This window comes from Canis aureus, chromosome 28 (assembly GCF_053574225.1).
Source record: "Canis aureus isolate CA01 chromosome 28, VMU_Caureus_v.1.0, whole genome shotgun sequence".
Lineage (NCBI taxonomy): Eukaryota > Metazoa > Chordata > Mammalia > Carnivora > Canidae > Canis > Canis aureus.
The window spans coordinates 17,393,637-17,415,428 of record NC_135638.1 but is presented as its reverse complement, the minus strand read 5'-3'; the positions used below and the strand labels follow the sequence as shown (position 1 = coordinate 17,415,428).

The window sequence follows — 21,792 nt, the reverse complement described above, 5'->3', positions numbered from 1 at the left end:
TACTAGAAAAAACCTAGGTGACAAAATATCAACATCTGTACTGATATTGTTGTACTGATAAACCTACAACCCTGTACTAAGTATTTGCTATCTACCAGATGCTTTAATAGGCAACAAGAGACACAAAGTCTCAGGAAACACTATTCTTAGCTTATAAGGAATAATACTATTAAAATTTACAATGTAATACATGTATGTTGCAACATAAAGATATCAGAGAGGGATACAGGGGGTTCACAGAAAAAAAGACTAATGCTTTTAGTTAGAAGCAGAATGGAGAGTTAGAAGAAGAATGGAGTAGGATGAGTAGGAATTTGCCAGATGAGTGGTAAGGCAGGAATTCCACCCTAAAAATGGTTCACAGGGCAGTTTGGGAAGTCTATCCAGAGCATAGAGGGCAAGGAAGAAGACTGGAAATATATTTTGGAGTAAACATATAAAAAGTCTGGCATACCTTACTAAGAAACTTGTGGGTTTTTTGCAGACAACAAAGTGGACCATCATTGCTTAAATGAGTTGAGGGTATTCAGTGACTCCTGAGCCTAGGAGAAAAAGCCAAAAGATGAGAAATATGTAGACAAATCCATAGAGGGACTACACAGAAAAGACTTTTCATAATAAAAAAGAGAGACATTTATGTTTTACTTTTCATCCATAAAAGAAAGGGAGAAAGTAAAAATCAATCAATCCTTAGGCCATGTAGTTATTCCATAAAAACTGTGGAATATGTAGATAAACTTAGGCAGGTAATATCAATCCATCATGTGTACCATGTGTAAAATACAGATCAGATGCATAATATGCCTGCCTGATATTTACATAGATTTTTATACTTACAACCTGTGTTCATAATTATAATCTCATTTATTTATTAAAGTTTCCATAAAGGAAGTCAGAGAATTCACTTGGAGTCACCTAACAATTAAATGACAGAACTAGATTCCCAACTCAGCTCTTAGCCCCAGATTCCAGGTTCTTTCTATCAAGATGACAATATATACACAAAGAGAAGACATTTAGGGAAATTTTCAATGTGCATAAATTCAAATTTAATTATGTAAACTAATGCCAGACACACAGAGCACCAAAATGTAAGCAAAGGAAGGACCAAAAAGAGACCTGGGTGCTTTAATAAATGGAGCAAACAATTTGGAGTTCTGTATATTGGTCACCAGAATTTGCTGTCTTCATGGAAATGAAATTGAATCCTCTATCTCTTTACTTCTCCCCATCCTCATTTTCTTAACACCAAGTCTCTTTAGTTCAAATTAATGAAACGCTATTCTATAAACCCTGCCTCACAAATAGAACTTGAAACTTCTAAAGACACACAAGGAGAAGGAACTCAAAATTCTCAAATTAGCTCAACCAACCTTTTCATTTTTATAAGAACAACCAAAACCAGGCTAATGGCTTGACAGATGTGGCAGCCTCATTGGTGGCATAACTGAGTCTAAACCCTAAGCCTGCTAACCTTCCACCCATGGAGGTTTCCACAGCCTGTAGCCAAAAATCATAGGACATATTCTGCCAAAAAGGAAATTGAAAGAAGGAGGGATTCACAGCAGTGCCCATCTGGGACTGGGGAAAGAGAAGGAGGCAGTCTACTGCCCTGCTTCCCAGACTTTTAGATTTCATGGAGCAGTGAAATTTCAAATAAATATATGAGTTCCATCATTGGGTTGCCAACATTTTAATTTTGCCAAGAAAAGACATTTAAAAACAAACAAAGGCAAAACAAGCATAAACTGCTTTCACCACCATTTCACACAAGAACAGACACTGCCACACCAAAGTTTGAGACACTTCTTTTTTTAATGAAATACAGTCAGCTCTATGAAAAAATCACCTTTTTGTGGCTTTTCTTCTTTTAGCTGAGGACGAAGACATCCTTCTTCATGGGTCAGCCCCAGGCTGATGGCCAATATCGAAGAATTACCAAAATGTGGGAATAAGCACTCTAACCTAAGGGTCAAAGAACTGATCTTCATCTAGTCTTCAAAGGCTGTGTGGCATGGCCTGAGTCTTTCCACAGCTCTGGATCTCAGACTTGCACATTCAGAAAATGAGATCTGGGTGGCTCTGCAATGCAAGTATTCGAAGAAGTAGTTAGACAGCTCTACAGATGCTTCTGAGGACCTCGGTCCACAGAAAGCCTCTTTCTCAGGTCTCACCCCCTCAAGCATTGGGAGAAAATAGTAAACAATAGACAAACAGTTTTAAAGCTACTTTCCCTGGTGTTAAAAATTTCACATACATCTGTTAGTAGCTTTTTAATTGACTTTCATTAGGAAAAAAAATGGCCAGGATTGTTTGTTTTTAAATTATCAACCATCCTACTTTTACAGTAACTAATTATTCTTGATGCCACTATTGCTACTATCTGTGCAGAAAAAAAAAGGGAACAGAAAGAAGGGGCAGAAGAGGTGGGGAGCAGATGTAAGGTGTAGTGAAAGGAGGGAGAAGGATGAGTCTGACAACACGAACCTTATTTAGAAGCAAGCCACACCAGGCACTCTTCTTCATGAAGGGTTCCCAGCCTCAAACAGAATCACCGCTGGTCCATTCAACCATTTGTGTGTCCATCAACAAGAAAAAATAAACAGGACCGCAATGTTGCAAGATATCAGGAGAAAAAGACTGTTTCATCCATATAGTCCCGGGGTCCATCTGGGAGATTGAAAACCTGAACATTCAGTTAAACCTTGAATGAAATGAAGAGTTAAATTAGATTCTTTAGATCAAATACCATTTAAAAATTGAGCGAAGAAACCACAGGAAACCTAGAAACAACAAGGTAGAAGCAGATTTAACTAAGAATTTCCTTCCCTTGGTCTGTTTTAGTCACACCCATAATATAATTATAACCTAGCATTTGCATTTAATTACACAGTGTTGAGAAACACTGGGTTTTATAGTGAAGCTGAACCAAACACAGAGCTTTATTGCCAGTAGTTTTTGTACTTTTATCGTGAGGAATGAATTTCAGAGCAGGCAAACACAAATCTTGGCTAAATAAGACAGAATGAAGATGTTTACAGTCATGCCAAACATAGACATATTTGCACAAAAAAGGATACAAATAACCAAATGTTACACATTTGCTTAGGCAAATAGTAAGCTCTCAATAAATGTTAGGAGTTATTATGATCCTCATATTTGCAAAAAATGATTCAATATTTTTTTTGGCTTCCATGCCTATAAAATAAAATCTCCAGAAGAGTTAGCAGAAGGTCTTCAAGCTACTTTCTTACAGAAAACCCACAGCATTCGGTGGAGCCATATACACCTCCTTTGGTGTTATATCACGTCCTTGTTTTTTGTCCTAAACTCCAGAGGTGTTAAAAAGAGGGTAAGGTCCCTCCTTGGGGTGAATTTTGTGGTACCAACCACAGGAATTTCGCATGACTTTGGTACATAAGTAATTGCTATCATGAAAATTCCTGATTTTTCAAAAATAAATGATGCATAAAAGGCACATAAAAGTTCAGTTAATAAGTCCCAACGCGTTCAAGAACATATCTTCGCTCAGCCAATGGAACTAGTTTTTTATTCAGTGGAGACCTCTTAAATGCATTGCCTCAGTGCACAGTAAATCTATTCTTTTAGCAGGTTTATTCCTTTATCTGGTAGTCAATTAAGTGGCCTTTCATGAAATGTAGCAATGACATACATTTGTGGAGGGAGGTATATTCTTATAACTTGTCTGATTATCTTTGGGCTTTAGCATGTATTATTTATGAGTATTATTTCTTGAACGGGTTTATGCCTTCAAGTAATCATGAACACATTTTAAGTATAAATATGAGTCTACAGCAACTGGAAGCCACCATGGTTTTAACAAGGTTCATTATTGCACAAATATCTCATTCAATTTTGAGGGAATTGTATTTTGAGAATAAAATTTATTTTGTCATTTTCCCTCCTCACTTTCCAAATTGTAATACCTATGCTACAAAGAAAAGCAATCATCACTGTTGCATGCATTCAACTAAATATCTCTGGCTATAGAAATGCCATCAGCTTGTTTCATACATCTAAGGTGAGCTGAGAGAAAAGCTTTATAAATGCAAAGGCATCGATGATCATTCCTCAACCTAAGAGGAATGTCACAGAATAAATGTCAAAAAATGTATTGATACACTTGTGGGAGACCGAATGTAATCAGAGTTTTAATATTCTGGATATTAGAGTTTGGTTGCTTCTCGTTTTTGTTAAACTTCCAACCTGACTGATGACTCACTTTTTCCCTATTACAAAAATGAAGAAAACTAAAAGTAAGTTACTATTTTATTTCAGATATCAAATTTTAATTCCGTTTTACACACAAACCAATTAAATTTTTAGATGAGTAAAAAATTGCAATTGTTTATTGTCTACTCTAGTCATTAAGCTACCATTTTCAGCAACCACCCTTTGTTGAATTGAATAATTTTTAAGTCACCATTATCTTGGAAATAACCAAGGTAGCAATGTGGCTAGATAATATAACCCAACATTGCTATCATCTTTAAATGTAGGCACCAAGCCCAATATACAGATGAATTAGCTGTTCTTAAATTAAGGGATATTATGAGTCAGTAATGGCATGACATTCTTTTTTATGACTATAGCTTGGGTTATAATGTGACAAGGAAAAAAATGTAATGTTTCCAAAATGACAGTTTTTTAGATTTGTGTTGCCTGAGGTAGTTCAGCTGAACAATAAACCATAATTTGATTGATGGAAAATTGAAGTGGTTCATCTAATCTGCCAGTCTAGTCTAGTGCAGCTTTGGTTTTGCATGTATGATGATGTATCACAGTTTTAGAGATAATGTTGTTTGTATTAGACAGGAGATTTTTTTCCCTCCCACATAAAAGAGAAGAACTTTATTACATAGGAATGATCAAAATATGCCATGGATTAGCATGGGATCAAATTTGTTGGGGGTATAAATTTGTAAGTCCAACTGTAGAAAACCAAATGATATAAATAAAGCTTCAGAACACAGATATTTGTCGGGAGTAAATTGGCCATGTACTAACTGTAGAATTATTGGGTCTGAGGTAGAGTGACATCTGCACTTGAGAAAAGCAGACTATAGCTATTTCACGTGTATTTTAAACAAATCCTGCCTTGATCAAAAGAAGTCTTATAAACATCAATTATATTAAGACTCCTAAACACTAGAGAGAAAAAATGCATTTGAAAAAATAATAAAAGAGTAATAAACAAAGCTAAACACCTTAACCATATGCAAATTCAAATAACACATTGGTAATCAAAGAACATGAGGCTATTTATAATGAACTGCTGAATATTGATGATTTCTCAAATTTAACCATGACAAATTGAAATTAAGATTCCTGAATTAATTTCAGAGTATAAATTTAAACAGGATGGTTTTTAGTTCATTTGTTATTAGCAGACTTTCAAAACAACTTTGTATATTGGTGTATAGTTCAAAAATAATAATAAAAAGTATCCCACTATTTTTGCCTTTAAATTAATACAGAAAATTAAACATTATAAATATGTTTCAAAAAGTTACTAAAATTTTACTAAAAATATCCAGGAATTCTAGGCAAAGAATTTCAGAATATTCCAGTTAGGAGATATATCTCCCATATATTACATCTGTAAACAAAGAAGTATTTTAAAAGGAAACTGCTAGGATCAGATGAGAAATTTCATACATCATTTTCTCCTCTGTTCAAAAATGAATAATGATAATCCAAAGGGAAATCATCTAAAAAATTGTGGGGTTTGATATTTCTGGCCTATATGATTTATTTATTCAAGGTAAAATAACAATGGAAGCATTATTAATTAAATAAGACACCTTAAATGTTTAAGCAGTCAGTACTAGCCAGTTTAGCGTGAGATGACTGCCCACGTAAACTGGATAGAAATGCAAACTATCATCACCTTTCTGGATGACAATTTGAAAATATAGGTATCATTTCTTGAGTGTTTACAATGTTCCATGCACTGTGCCATCCATGTATCCTTGTACTATCCAAGTAAAAATTTTATCAATTTCTATCAAGACCCATAAAAATGTTCATAGCTTCTGACTCATTCATTCCAATTTTAAGAACGTGTTTTTAAAAATTGAAAATAGCATGATGTGTATGTATGAGTATATATCTATATGTATACTATAAAACTTATATGGGAAAATTGAAGATAACCATTGTATTCAGAAACTAATTGTGCTATATCCTTTTGATCACATATTATGGTTATGCAGCCATTGAAAATTATTTTATGTAGAATATGTTACTGCATGCAAATTGCTTACTGTGTGTTAGGTTAGAAAAGCAGGAAACAAAATTGTATTCATTACATATATTAAAAGAAAACCATGCAAAATAAGAACAGCAAAATGATCTAAATAAATAATCTGTGGAGGGGCACCTGAGTGGCTCAGTGGTTGAGTGTCTGCCTTTGACCCTGTGATCCTGGGGTCCTGGAATCAAGTCCCCACATCAGGCTCCCTGCGGGGAGCCTTCTTCTCCCTCTGCCTATGTCTCTGCCTCTTTCTGTGTGTATCTCATGAATAAATAAATAAAATCTCTTAAAAAAAAAATCTGCGGAAATACATTGTTTTCCTTTCCTTCTTTACATTTTCCTCTATTCCCAAATATTTTTCAATCTACATGCCCTACTTTCATAATTAGAAAAGTCATGACCTCCACTACTTTTGCTTTATCCCTACCGGCCTATGTTGTCATATGTCTCTCACAAGACAGTGTTAGCAGTATAAGATTTGGGGTCAGACTGACCTGGTGTGGAATACTAGCTCCATTACTTACCAGCTGTGGCACTGAGCCTGAGCCTCAATTTCCTCATTTGTAAAAACACATTAACAATAAACTTATGTCAAAGATTCAAGGAGGAGAGAATGAACAACATTAACCTTGAAGAGGCCCAGGGTCCTTGGGAAGGTTTCAACAAGAATATACAGTTTAGGCAGTCCTGGAGGCCAAGCTGACTGTGCATATATATGACAACCAGAAGAAAAGTGTTCCAAACAGAGGGTTCATAGTGAAAACTAATAGAGGCAAAGGACAGAAGTATTCTGTAACTGGCTGCCAGGCTTCTACTATTGTGCAAAAGAGATACACAATTGAAATAATATAGTGTTCCATGTCAAGACATTAAGGAAGTTTCCTTAAATGGATTCAGACATCAATTTTTAATTATTTTAGTTTCCAAGTAATTTGTTTGTGTTGTTCTGGAAAACTTTGTTTTGATTTTCCCTCTCCTGAAATCATAACATATAATTGAATTATGAAAATTTAGACATAGAAGAGACATCACACTACCACCAAGACCACCATCAACAGAAGAGAGAAACAAGACCTGAAGATTTAGGATTTTCCACAATGCTTGCTTCTTCCATATCATTTGTTCTATGAAGATTTTTGGTTTTGGTATTTGTTTTGTGTTTGTTTGCTCTCTCTGTTTTTGTTTCTTGCTATAATGACCCAACTAGTTTATCTTTTCTTAGAATTCAAAGTAACAATCTAATATTCTCTTATAGAAAATTCAGTATTTATTGTGATTAATCAATCAGCTTTTGCTTTAATAACAAGCAAATTATCCTAGAATTCATGACAGTTTATGATTACCTGTTCTAGTTATTTATTTTGCACAAATTTACACTGCATCAATTTTATGAAAGTTATCATACTTTATATTTATTTATATTTTCTTTGCATCACTCCAACAGTTCATACTACCAAGGCTGCATTTACTTTAGTTCTACTACTTAGATTTGGAAATTGAGTACCTTCTCAGAATGCCCAATTTGGGTTAGGTGTAAAATTTTGAAATAATGTTTTCATGGCATAAGGACAATATCTCATGCATATAATTGAGAAAATATTGCAATGTTTCCAAATTTTGAGATCCATGTGTTTTAATTTATATGATGATTATTGATTTTATGGTCTAAAATTTCCATAGATTTCCATAGTTTCCCACAGTTTAAGTCAAGGGTGAGCAAACCACAACCTGCTGGCCAAATCCAGGCCATTGCCTCTTTTGTAAATAAAGTTTTATTGGGACACAGCCATGCCCATTTTTTGTTTTATCTCTCATCTTCTTTCTCAGTACAATGGTAGCCTTGAGTGTTTGTGACAGAGATCATGAGGTCCATAAACCTGAAAATATCTATACACTGGCACTTTACAGAAAAAGTATGCCAACCTCTGGTCTAAGTAATTAATACTGTTTCATTATATCATAATAGATACAAATATTATCTTTGGATAACTTTTGGAAGCATCAATGTCATCCTCAGCAAAATGTTTCACTACCAAAACACAAGTAATCAGTAACAACATTACCTTTTATGGAATCAGACGTGTTGCAACTGAAAACTGAAAGCAACTTAAAATGACTTAAACATATATGTTTGGGCAAACCAATAGTTCAAACAAATATTTTCAGTAGCAGAAGACCACCTACAAAAAAACACCTCATAAAGAAACTCAGTTAAAATAGAGAGACAGAGAGAGCTGTGCTAGTGGACACATCAGAAGTTCAAGATCCTACCCGCCCCACTTCCCTCCTAGCCAAGGGACAAAGTTTTGACATATGACAGTGGAACTCAGGGTTCTAGAGACTATGACATGACACTTACTAGCACTGAGATTCCATTATAGGAGTTCAGCATCAATGTGGTCCTAGGAAAATTTGTCACTAGACAACCAGAAATAGTTTATTCATTTGAGTGTCATTCTCTACAATGCCTCTACTTCCTACCTGTACTTCCTACACTTGGCCACTCTTTCCCTAGCTATATATCTCCAGTCTGCTTTAATATGCAATGTTTACAACTAAGAGATGTGCTCAGTCTCCCTTTTTTAACACGTTCTAACTACTTCTGTTAGAATTCAGCCAGGAGTCAGCCAAAACCTTCACCTCTGCTATGTCTCTCAGCCGCTCCAGAAGTAAACAGCATAAAAATCTGTCACAACTATGAACATCCATAACACCAATAATTTATTGACAGAGTTAAACACTAACATTTCAAATTAAGTTTAAAAGTATTCTCAGATTGTTACCTGTGATAAAATCTATTCTTAGCGATAGTTAACAAATCTGTATCATTTCATTCTACTAACCATGCTTTTAAAATAAAACCTTATTGTAATTTTCCAGAACACTCCAGGCTGGCATGATGGCCTTTAAAAAAATTGTTTCCCTTAATTTCCTTCAGTGCCTACGCTCTGAGGACACAAAACTGGGTGCTGTGAGTAGGTGAAGTCATGCTGCAGGAGAGCTGGGAGATTTAAGGCATGTCTTCTTGGAACATTAAATTTATTTTTAAAATATTTTAGAAAAACAACATAAAATAAAATAGCACCCTTTTACATGAATAGCAGTACAGGGGGGTAGAATTAGAAATTCCTATTACATTTTTAAGAGTACACAAGATAAAGACAGGCTTCGTGGACTGTGCCTTTAAACCTCTCACCTCCTCACCAACCTCACCTCCTCCCCTTACCAAGAATTTCCGCTTTGCCTCAGGATGCACTTCAATGCAAAAGTTTGCAAAGAACATCTGTATTAAAGACATTTTAGGTCTGATGATTCTGGTCAAGTTTAGTGTTTTTACTCTTCAACTGCATCCTTTCTTAAATGAGAAAATAGTATGACTCACAAAATAAGGAAGTCACTAAACCGTTATTAAAAAGCATGTAAAAAAAAAAAAAAAACACCCTACCAGCTTGGCAGTCCACTTGTGTTCTACAAAGAAATAGAAACTAGAAGGAAAATTTAGAGAAAGCACTTTGGAACCCAATAAGCTAAGAATACCAAAACAAACTGAATGAAAGGAGGAAAAACGATCATAAATAACATACTGCCATTTCTCAATCAGGCTTACGTTATGTACTCATCTTTCTATCAGAAGCCACTGCTAACTATACATACATGTGAAGATTTAATTTCTGAAAAGCATATACTTGTTCATTGACATCATATAAAAATCATTTATTCATGCTTTTATACACTTTAAAATGTATGTAAAGCCTACCTTATTGTATGAAGAAACCAGTGGACTGTGTTAGTTTGATCTCAGCACAGATATTTAGATAAAGAATCACACCAGTGGTTTTAATCTTTTAAGTACAGAGACTGACTTAACATCTGGAAGTTTTACAGCGCAGGTATTGAAAGTTGCTGAGTTAAAGAAGGCCTCTTATTATTCAGCACAAAATAAGACTGACACAATAACATTTGGATAAGCCATTTTTTGTTAATTTTAGAAAACGTATGCTCCAAAGCAATTTAGGGTTTCTGTGTTTGTTGATATTACCTTTTAATGTGACAACCATGACACCGTTTTCCAAAACAGATGGATTAATGTCATTTTTTTAAAAAAAAATTACTTCACCTAGACAGGTGTTTCCTGTGTGTGTTTGACATGAAATTAAACATAGCTCCAGATGTTCTGTTTGTAGCAAAGCCAGTTAATTTTATTAGAACATTTAATCACAGATCAACAGTGTAATAGAAGGGCAGTGAACGTGAAGCAGAGACTTAACAGAACTTCCTAATGAATTGTGAATTAGTTTATATAGGGAAATCTAGAGAAATACGATGCTGCTTATGTGAATCCCGCAAACGTATTGATTTGAGCTTGTTATTTTTTTCCTGAATTCTAATACTGTTCATATTTGGAAGCTTCACTAGAATCGTGAAGTTTTGTATGTCTGTGTGTGTGTGCACGCATGTACGAGTGTGTATGTGTGTCTTAAGCTGGCCATGCAGTAATTCTGCAGCTACTTGGTGTGAATAGAATCAGTTTGTTTAAGTCCACCGTTTGCGGTGCTCTGTAAACACTGCTCCTTAGACATGTGCCTGGAAGTGCGGTAGGGAGTTCCTAATATCCACAGTGACTACTCTGCCTGCAACGCACACACTCAAGAGACAGAGGCACAGAGTTCGGCTCTGCCAGGCTTAAACATCATTATGTGCCTAGTTATTTTTCCTCTAAGATTAGCTATAGATTTCCCATTAATTATAGCATCAGGTTGATTCATCATTAATAAAATAAATCTCAGTGAACTGTCACTGATTTCTTGACTAAAATGAAAACAAATGAAGAAAAACCAGTTCCTGTCTTTGTTATACTCTTATCAAATTTGTCTTTGCAGCGGTGTGGTCATTCCAGAGCCAGAGCAAAATATTCATAATTTTCTACTTTGAAATATTAGTGTGCCCATATGCACTAATAAAAACTTAAAGCCCTGCTATGATTGATGTTTTTTGTTGGCCCGTCACCTCATTGTATAGAAGTTTGTTTTAATGAGTTTCTCTAATGAATATTTTATATTGCTACTTGGATGAATGGCATATGGTAAATGCAAGGTAAATTACAGCTCTTTAAATAAATATTTTTCATAAATTATTTATTTTGTGATGCCTGTATCGGTAAGATGTCATGTCAGATAAAGATTGGAAAGTATTTACTGTAATACTTATTTGTAACTTGAAGAAGTAAAATTTTTTAATTATTAACAAGCCTCCAATATACCCATGAAACTTATGGCAAAATTAGCATAAACTCTATCACATTACAAATTTGTGTAGACAGCTTCCATTCTAAAATGCAAAAACAAGATAGTATCTCATGTTTGTAAGAATTTTTATGTAGTACTATGCAAATAAGAAAAACCATTTCTGTAAGGATGAAAAAGAGGGAACTTAGTAGCAACCAAACTTAAAATGAGATTTAATGTTGAGAATTGTTTAATCCCTAAATTGTGTTATATTTTTTAAAGTATAATATAATTATTTTAATTGAATGGCAACACATTTTTCATAATGCTTCTTATTTTCTTTGGGGACACATAGGTGTGAATGGATTTTTTATCTAATAAATATTAATAGCTAGTACTCATTGACAGCCTTTATAAACATTATCTCATTAAATTCTCATGATAACCATGAAAATGCAGCAGGATTATCCCTATTTCTACAAATAAGAAAACTGAGAATCACATGGCTAAGAACTAATAAAGATTTGAGCCCAGAATAGGTTGCCTGCAATGCCTGTGACTTTCTAGCTAAGTTGACAAGGCCCCAAAATATGTCATTTCCTAACAAAAATATTTTAGACGTGGGAAAAGCAAATATCCTCTATTCTTACACTATTTCATTATTAATAATGGTAACAGCTAACACAGTGATTCCATTGTTCCCGGTACTAAGTGTTTTACCTCTGTCAGCTTACCTAATCGCTACAACAATGCTAAGAGATGTGTACCGTCATGACCCCCACTGTACAGACAATAAAACTGAGGCACAGATGATTCAGGAAATGCTCAAGTTGCTCAGCCTGTAGGGACCAAAACTAGCATTCAAACTGAGACACTGAGCCAAAGTCTGTGCTCTAAATAGTGAGGACTATCACATTACATTGAAGCATGATCATGGGTATCTCTCTCCCTTGAAAGTAAGCACCCTAAAGTCATTAGTGTGTCTTATTCATTTGTGTAACCCCCGAACCCACAGCATTGCTTAGAGAACAGTACCTGCTCAGTAAATATTTGCTGAACTGAACTGACTCACCAATGTCTACTGTTCACACATATCCTCAAAATTGAATCTTCTCCAATGTTTTAATTCTAAAAAGAAGAAAAATAATCAAATGTTAACAGCTGTGTGCAGAAATTTAGCCACATAGGGGCCTATGCTTGCTCACCCCAATATAAATAACAATAATCATAATATATAAAATATAAATATAATATATTTTTGTATAAAGATGCAAAAGCTGGGTCAGAAAAAAGATCTATAACTACTTGCTTTTTTGCCTACAGTCATGTTTCCAGCTTAGTTACACATTTGTCCATCCCGCTTTTTACCTAGAAAGATGGCAGTTTCATGTGATGCAATTGAGTGTCAACTTTTTTTTTAAAGATTTTTTTCTAATGTATTCATTCATGAGAGACGGGGGAGGGGGGTGGGAGGCAGAGACATAGGCAGAGGGAGAAGCAGGCTCCATGCAGGGAGCCTGACGCTGGACTCGTTCCTAGGACCCCAGGATCAGGCCCTGGGCTGAAGTCAGCGCTAAACCACTGAGCCACCCGGGCTGCCCTGAGTGTCAACATTTACACTATACTTGGATTACCAATTATAATACAACAAAGCATTTGTGTTACGCTAAATTATACAGAGAGCAATTTAATCTTTCTTTAGTAACTCAAAAGGAATATGAAGATTTTAAGGAGCTTCAGATACCACTTTACAAAAACAATCCATTTTTGAAACTGTGATAAGCATGCAATTCAATACTTCTAGTTACTCTAACACTGTCTTGATTTTAGAAAATGAAAATTTACATGATTGCATGTACCTTTTCGTACTGATACATAGACTACATCTTGCAGGGTTAAAATTTTATCCTGTGTAAGTTAATTCAGAGACCCAAATGTAAGCACTGGCAATCAAGAACATCATGTAGTCTGGCAACATATTTTGGAACATATTGATTCCAAAATATCTAGATAAACAAAAAGAATTCATCCATATGTTGTTGTTGTTGTTTTCTTTCCTCTCTGACAGATGGCATGCTGGAGAATAAATAAAAACAAATGCCTTAAATCAGAAGAGTCCTTATATTTATATCTCAATTCTGGCTAACAATATGAATATAAAAGATTATTTAATTTAGGTAGATTTAAAGTAAAATACAAGAAAACCCACAACAAATTGTAATTGATTATGAAAAGGATGGGAAAGCAGCAAAGTGGAGGTTACATTTCCGGAGCCACTTTTTCCCTCCTTGCTCAATGGAAAGCATGTCAATTGTTTTGTGATGAACTCAAGCTACAGCCTGATGAGCATGTCATGTTTGAAAAGCCACACTGAGATACACTCAGAAGACAATTTTGCAAAATATTTCAGCTCTCGTTGTAATATACTAGGAGTATTGGATTTTTCCTATCATATCTGTATTTAATGTCAGAATTTTATTGCTATTCCTATGATCAGATACCAAGAGAATAGATTAACGAATACAATGATTAGCAAAGCCATTGATATTTACATATTATATGACCCTTGCTTGAGAGGCAGGCCATTTCCCAATGACTCCAGGGTGTTCTAAACTGGTTATTTCTGAAAGCTGGTTTGAAAGAATTGGTACCACTATCCAGAAATAGGTAAGAATGAGCACCCAAAGTAGTTTCTGGAAAAACCAGTAGGGTGCTACATGTTTATGAGAGCAGAAAGAAAGGCTACCAAGGAGGGCAGAGATTTGGAGTAACCAGTGGAGACCTCTCCCCCTCGAATCCTGTTCTTCCCCTCTTCCCCAGTGCCACAATCAGACCTTTTTTTTTTTTTTTTTTTTTTTTTTTTTTGCCACATGTGAGACTTGAAGGGCAAATGCTGGCAGATGGCAGAGAACACAGGCAGAGAGGCGTGGATCTTGGCTGCTTTCGATGGGGATGGTGAGTGCTACCTGCGCTGAGCTCAGTGTGGCCTCTGCCATCCTCAGATTCCAAATCCCTGCAGGGCTGGCTGAGGCACTTCCCAGCTTTGATGTAGGGTTGGAGTGCATGTGGGCTGGCTTTACAGAAATGGATACTCTCTGATAAGAACTGCAGGAATGGATATATTCATGCTGTAGGAACAGAGGCTCAAACTTTAGAAATCAGAAAGTGTGGTTTATCCCATGTGATCTCAGACTAGGGACCTTGAAGTGAGCACCTAGGTCAAAGGACTTAATACTAAATAAAACCAACTTCCTGAGAGTCACCCACTTTTATAAAGAGAGAAGATTATTTGTCCAAATTTTGAAGTAATATTGTAGAATTAATGACATGTGCGTGTATGTGCATTTTTTAATTTCTCAGAAAATTTATACTCTATTTTGGCCAAATTCACTGCACAACAAAAAATACTCTATTCTATAAATAGAAAATCCTAACTTAAGACATTTTCTATCTTTCAAAAGCAATGATAGGCAAGTGGGTAAACCTTAAAGGAGAGAAGAAGTGGGGAGGGACATAAAGTACTTTGACGATCACTGTCTTCAGACCTTCTAAATTACAGTGGTAACTCAACTGTTGGGAGGAGGAAGCAGTATCAAAATCACTTGGGAGCTCTTTTCAAATTATAGGCACGGCATCATTGTCCCCACCCTCCTGCACCATTCCTGTGGGAAACTATTATTAATAAAAGGTATGTTACATCACTTAGGTGTTATGCGGAGGGGTGTGAGTGGGAGGGGGGTGGGTTAGGTGGTGAGAATCCCCAGAGACTATACTGAAATTCCAAACACTATGATTTGTAGGTTAAGCCCATTTAAAATGAGACTCTAAAGCAGGGTTCCTCAACTGTGACTCCTGATATTTTAGATGAGTAATTCTTTGTTGTGGGGGCTGTCCTATATATTATAGGATATTTTGCAGCATCCCAGTGTTCTACCCACTAGATGCCAGTAGCTACACACCCTTCTCTTCACCCAATCAATACAATAAAAAAAAGTCTCCTGATATTGCCAAACCATCCCCATAGTGGGGATCATGCCCATTAAGAACCACAGAACTAAAAGTGCATGAGATATAGACAGGAGAAGGAATGTTGATTTGAATCAAGCCGAAGAAATCTTAATAAAATATATATTACCACAATTAGCCAGCAAGATAATAGTTGGGATGTCCGATACAGGAACAAAGGGTTCTTTCCACCAGTAGCAGTGTATTTTGTCAATATTGGAAAAAAGCAACCAACGTGGCTGCTTTAGTTCTACTCTAACTTAGAGAGGAAAGTGCTCATTCTAGGAAACAGAGGTTGTCTCTCATGAAAGGGAAGAGGGCCCACTTTTCTCTAAAGAGTGTACTCTTTCTCCATTAAAAAACAACAACAACAACAAAAATCTTTTTTCCTAGCAAGATAGGCATTGTAAACAGATATATAATGTTTTGTGGGGGAACAGATCCCCATAATGAAAACAGTCTTGCCCTAGCAAGACACTGACTGGGTCATGGGAAGTTTTGGATGTACCTAGTTTTGTAAAAATTGTTCCCCACAAAATGCTTTTCAATACTCTGCATCCTTTGTATAATTTCCTTATATTTACCATTACAAAATTAAGTGAGATATGAACAATTTATAAAAGAAAAATTACATGTGGATAACATAAAAGTGGAAAGATGCACAGCTTCACTAGAAATTAATACAACAAAACACGAATGACATCAAGATCTGATTTTCACCACCTGTTAGATTGAAACATGCCATATTTCATTGAAACTAAGTTATCAACTATAAAACATAATCATGATTCTTTTAAAGATTTTATTTATTTATTTTGAAAGCCAGAGAGATCCTGTGACATGTGCATTGGGGTAAGGGCTGAGGGAGAGAAAGAATCTCAGGCAGACTCCATGCAGAGTGTGGAGCCTGATGCAGGACTCCATCTCACAATCTTGAGATCCCAACCCGAACCAAAATCAAGAGTGGTTTAACCGACTGAGGCTCCCAGGTGCCCCAAAACACGACCATGTATTTATATACCATGAAGAAAGTACTAATTTGACTATTACATGTCATGGACTATAAAACATATTCAAATTTTAGAGCTGTGAAAAATGGGGGAAAATATGTTTAAGAATCAATGAAATCTATACTTATAAAATTGATATGGTTCAGTATTGCCAGGGGTATAGAAAATAGACATTCTCCTACAATATTTGTGGTATCATAAATTGGTACAGATTTTGGAAGGAAATTTGACATGGAATCAACATAATAAATCCACATACTCTATGACAGCAATCTAATTTCCAGAGATCTATCCTACAAAAATATTATCCTAAGAGTTTAAAGATACACCTACAAACATATTTAATGAAATGCTATGAAAATGGTTTAAAAACTTAGAAACAACCTAAATGTCCATCAAAAAAAAGAGGGGATACAAACATTTTAGCCTAATATTGTAATTCTAAGCAGTCACTAAGAAAACAAGTTAACTTCACATATACTACTTTGGAAATACATGAATCATGCTAAATATAAGCACAGTACAGAACAAGGATATTATTTATTCCATCTTCTTCTATAAAGACAATTTCAATTATTGTCAAAGGTAGACTTTTATTTTTTATTCTATATATTTCTACATTTAAAAATCTATTAATAATTTTATAACAATACATGTAGAATTAAGTGCAAGAAGGAGGGCAGTAGAGTGAATATAATATGCTACATCCAAATTAATAGGATTAATATCTATATACATACATGCTGCACAGTTGTGGATACCTCTTGAAGGGACTGAGGAATCTGTAATAGTACTGCCCACAGTGTTGGAAAAATAAGGAGACTAGAAAACAAGAGAAAGTGGGATTCTTTGTGTACATTTTTATACCAAAAGTCAATAAATATTTAAATAGTGTATATTTTTCATTTAATTTTATTTATTTTTTTAAAGTGTATTTTCATTTATTTATTCATGAGAGACACAGAGAGAGAGGCAGAGACACAGACAGAGGGAGAAGCAGGCTCCACGCAGGGAGCCCAACGTGGGACTCGATCCCGGGTCTCTGGGATCACTCCCTGGGCTGCAGGCGGCGCCAAACCACTGAGTCACCAGAGCTGCCCTCATTTTATTTTTAAATATGTTTCTTACCTCCTGGGATCTATCTATTTTCAGATATTCAAATGTCTGATATTTTCTACATTCAGATGTTTTACTAATTATTCTCTTCTGGTTGGATTTACACTGTTAGGTAAGAGCAGGGAGTTATAAACAACCGGAGCAAAAGCAAAGCTACAATGCCTGCACTCCAGTACATGCATTCAGATCCAACAAACACGTCCCAGTGGTGTGACCTTGGGCAACTCACTTCCTGGGTGCCATTTCATATATATTGACTCATCTTAATTCTTCTTCCAATGGGTAAACTTGGTATAGTTGCTATTTAAAGGTGAGGCACTACCAGAAATCAGAGCACCCTGTCTCACATTATTAAGAAGTTGGAGATGTGAGACAAGAAAAGCAAGTCCCCCTTCCACTTAGAATGGCTCCTGGTCTGTGGAGAGTATGGCTCTGCCTTGGTGTATGGTCAGGATTCAAGAAGTGTGTTGAATGAGTGATTACCAAAGGCCTACGTTCACTCGGAAGACCAAGGAAAGTAGAAGATTTGAGAGAGTGGCTAATATCTGAACTAGATTTATTTGGGTCTTTGGTTTAGAGTTTGGAACTGAGAAATGGCAAATTCATCTATATACATAAAGGTGGCTCTCAAGGTGCCTTGGAATGGCCCAAAGCCCTGGGGTTGTGGGGTAGGGAGAGGTTCACTTATCTTCCAAAAAAAGTACTTTAATTCAAACTTTTTTTTTTAAGATTTTATTTATTCATGAGAGAAACACAGAGAGAGTGAGAGAGAGAGAGAGAGGCAGAGACACAGGCAGAGGGAGGAACAGGCTCCATGCAGGGAGCCTGATGCGAGACTCAATCCCAGGTCTCCAAGATCAGGCCCTGGGCCAGAGGTGGCGCTAAACCGCTGAGCCACCCAGGCATCCCTAGTTGAAACTTTTAGTGGTGTTGGTTTAGGCATTTCAGTTGTACAATTAGCAAGTAAAGACCACATGCTTTTATTCAGCAGCTCATTAATCTCCCAATACTCCTTCAAGATATGATCTGTCATTATCATGGAAAGCTGAAGTTCAGAGAAGTTGAGTAATGTGCTGAAGATCACATACCTGGTAAGAGGGTACCCGGATTCAAACCGTCCTCCACCTGGCTCCAAAGGCAGCACTTCCTACAAAACACTGACCTAAGAATGCTAATCCACCGTCAACATGCCTACCCTGGTTCCCCAATTACAGCTAGATCAAGTTATATCTAGATCACCTAAGACCCACATTAATACAGATTTCAAGCCTCATTTCAAAACTGCTGAATCAATCTTCCTGGGAGAGAGGCTCATAATCACTGTTTACAGCAAGCTGCTCAGGCATAAACTATTAAAATGGCTAAAACATCCAGACAAACGCTATCCTTTTCTCATGGCTTATACACATTAATGATATATACACACAACATTTTTATAGACACATAAAATTATGACTATTGTATATTATATTTACCTAATCATATATAGTAATTGTAATTACAGGTATGTATATACGAACAAATACACCTGACTGCATTTTTTAAAACTAGAAATAAAGAATTTGTACATTTTCTACTTTTCAGTTAATAACAAAATTATTTGGCAATAGAATATGTTAGGAAAAGTACAATTAATATTCTTAAGTGGAAATATTTGTATTTTATTTTGCACTGCTGTTAGGTATGCTAACAATGGATCAGGAAAATACAGAGGTGATTTAACATGTAGCCAGAGCTTGGTCATTTGATTATCTTTCTTTCTACCATTCAGTTAGGAGCTAATTAATATGCCACATAAACAATACCATTTAAAATAATCTGTAGTTCACCAAAATGCATATGACACCTTGATGAATACCCAATTTCCCTTTAGAATTTTGTTTGCTGTGCCTTGCAAAGCACTACATACTTCTCTCTGAAAAGCTTTACATCTGTGAATGCAACAGCCCCTCAAATCTATAACTGAGCTTTGTGTGTATAAAATTGAAAGTATCACTGAAAATTAGATAATTGCACTGAGTGGCCATAAATTGTACATTTTTTTAAAAAAACCTATTTTTTAAAAGTATTTTGAGCCCAACAGTTCCCTTTAATGCCTCTGGGCAGTATTTTCAGAACTCATTTGTTTGAGGGGTTTTTAATCTGAGGACATTGAAAAGTTACACCCGCTGTGCTGTCGTCAATCACGCCAGGAGGAAAAATAGTGGCATGATTTGTTATCTGTTATTCCCCTTGCTGTGGTGACTGACTCCCAGTGCCAGCTCTGTCCTTAAGGCCATCACTTATAGGGACCACTGTCTGTCAAAACCACAGCCAACTTTAAGGGCTGCCTTTGTTGGAGCAGACAAATGAGTATGACCTTTAACAATAAAATAGGCACCTACTGAGAAAGATGAAACAGCAGCTGAAATTAAGAACACCATATAGCCATTTCAAACACTGGAGAAAAGTTAGGAGTTGAACTAAAACTTAATTATAAGAGTAAATGTGGGTAGACGTTGTCAATAATGAAACAGACATGGTCAGAAGTATCGATTTGCCGCCTGAACTAAAACTTCATCCAGGAATCATCCTACCTTTCATTAATAATGAATAGTATTGATGGGGGTTATTTAAAAGTCTGGGAGGGATTAAATTATGATGGCTAAAGGTTTACCAGGTGGCCGTATTTTCTGGGTGCAGAGATAAACAATTTGTTTATGAATATTCCAGAAGGGCAAAGGGGAAAAAAAATAAGAACACACTAAACCTTTGATTTACAGTAATAGCTACTTCAAACGATCTGCAGCAAAGTGCCTCCGCCTGGATAGGTATTGGCTGTGAACTGGCCATTGATATTTTGTAGTGTTTCAAAGCTTAGTGTAAGCATTCCAGGCATTGCATTGTAAAGACCACAGCACAGTTTGTGGTTTGAAAGGCTCTTGTAACCCAACCTGGCAAGTGGTCAGTGGAGACTACATTTTACAGAGAACACAAATCAATCTTATTGAGCACTTTTCAAGCAATATAATATTCTGCCTGTGACAATAATGAAATTAGTCTATGGATTTTGTTTAAATATTGAAATGCCATTTGAATATTTAATGAAACACAGTACTTTATAAATATGCATATTTGTGTGGTCTTGATAAAAATTACGTTATTGATTTTTATAGAGACATCATTAGGAATAATGTCAAAATATCCCTTTATTCAAAATCAGTTACATTTGTTAATTCAGCAATACCTGTTTGAGATGGTTAAAGAGTCATTGGATTGCCTACCTATAATTCTATCACCTCCTATGTGATAGATATCAGAGCTACTCCCTGGTATTTCCAGTTCTCCACCTTCAGCTTATGGCGGGGATGGGAGGAAGTGGTCTTTTAATCCCCTTGACAGTCTTTGGCCAAGGAAACATGAGTGGAAGCAATGTGTCATTTCCAGATGAGTGCATTTATTTACCCCGTCTCTTTCCTTGCCATAAAAAAAAGGCAATAAATTTGTATTGAGATGTTGGGGAATTTGGATCATTAAAAGTGGAAGACAGATGCCTGTAGGATTTCCTTGACTCCTGTAAAGGAGAAATATATAATATGTTCAAATTCATTGAGACTTTGGAGTTGTTTGTTACCACAGCATTGCTTAACTTATCCTGACTAATATATTCTAAGTAAGTTTTTTATTTCCAAATTATCAAAACATGATGCTACCATGACTTCTTTGGCACGCCCTATTTATGTATCTGTGTATATGTATGCATGATTTTTTTTTTTTTTTTAGCAGGAGATATTTTTGATCCTATGTGTAACTTTGATACTTCCTCTGATGGCTATGTTCCTGGCACCATTTATATGTGTGCTTTGTGACTTTAACTTGAGTTGCTTTGCCTCATAACTCTTCCAGCCCAAAATAAAATCACAATCTCTTTCAAAAAGAAAGGATCTAAGGTCTGGGTTCTAATCCTAGAATTGGCTGCACCTGTAATAAGTCCAGGGTTCACAATATCACCTCTCGCACAGAAGTGTACATCCTCAAAAGTACATAGAATTTTTTATAATCAAAAGCCTGCACCAATGTAAAGGCCCAAGTTTTTAATAGGTTTGGAGTTTCAATTGTAACCTCACTCTGAAGTGGTTATCCTTTCAGCGGAGGGTTAAAAAGCTTTGACAAAGCACCG

General features: G+C 35.8%; 1 long non-coding RNA gene across 1 annotated transcript; it reads right to left on the bottom strand.

Annotated features, from left to right (window-relative positions):
* Positions 1-457: 457 nt before the first annotated feature.
* Positions 458-8,535, bottom strand: LOC144300194 (uncharacterized). Its single transcript, XR_013366782.1, has 4 exons — positions 8,341-8,535; positions 2,488-2,704; positions 1,850-2,082; positions 458-542 (listed from the first exon to the last, which is right to left on the bottom strand). It is a non-coding gene; the product is annotated as an uncharacterized LOC144300194 (long non-coding RNA).
* Positions 8,536-21,792: the final 13,257 nt, after the last annotated feature.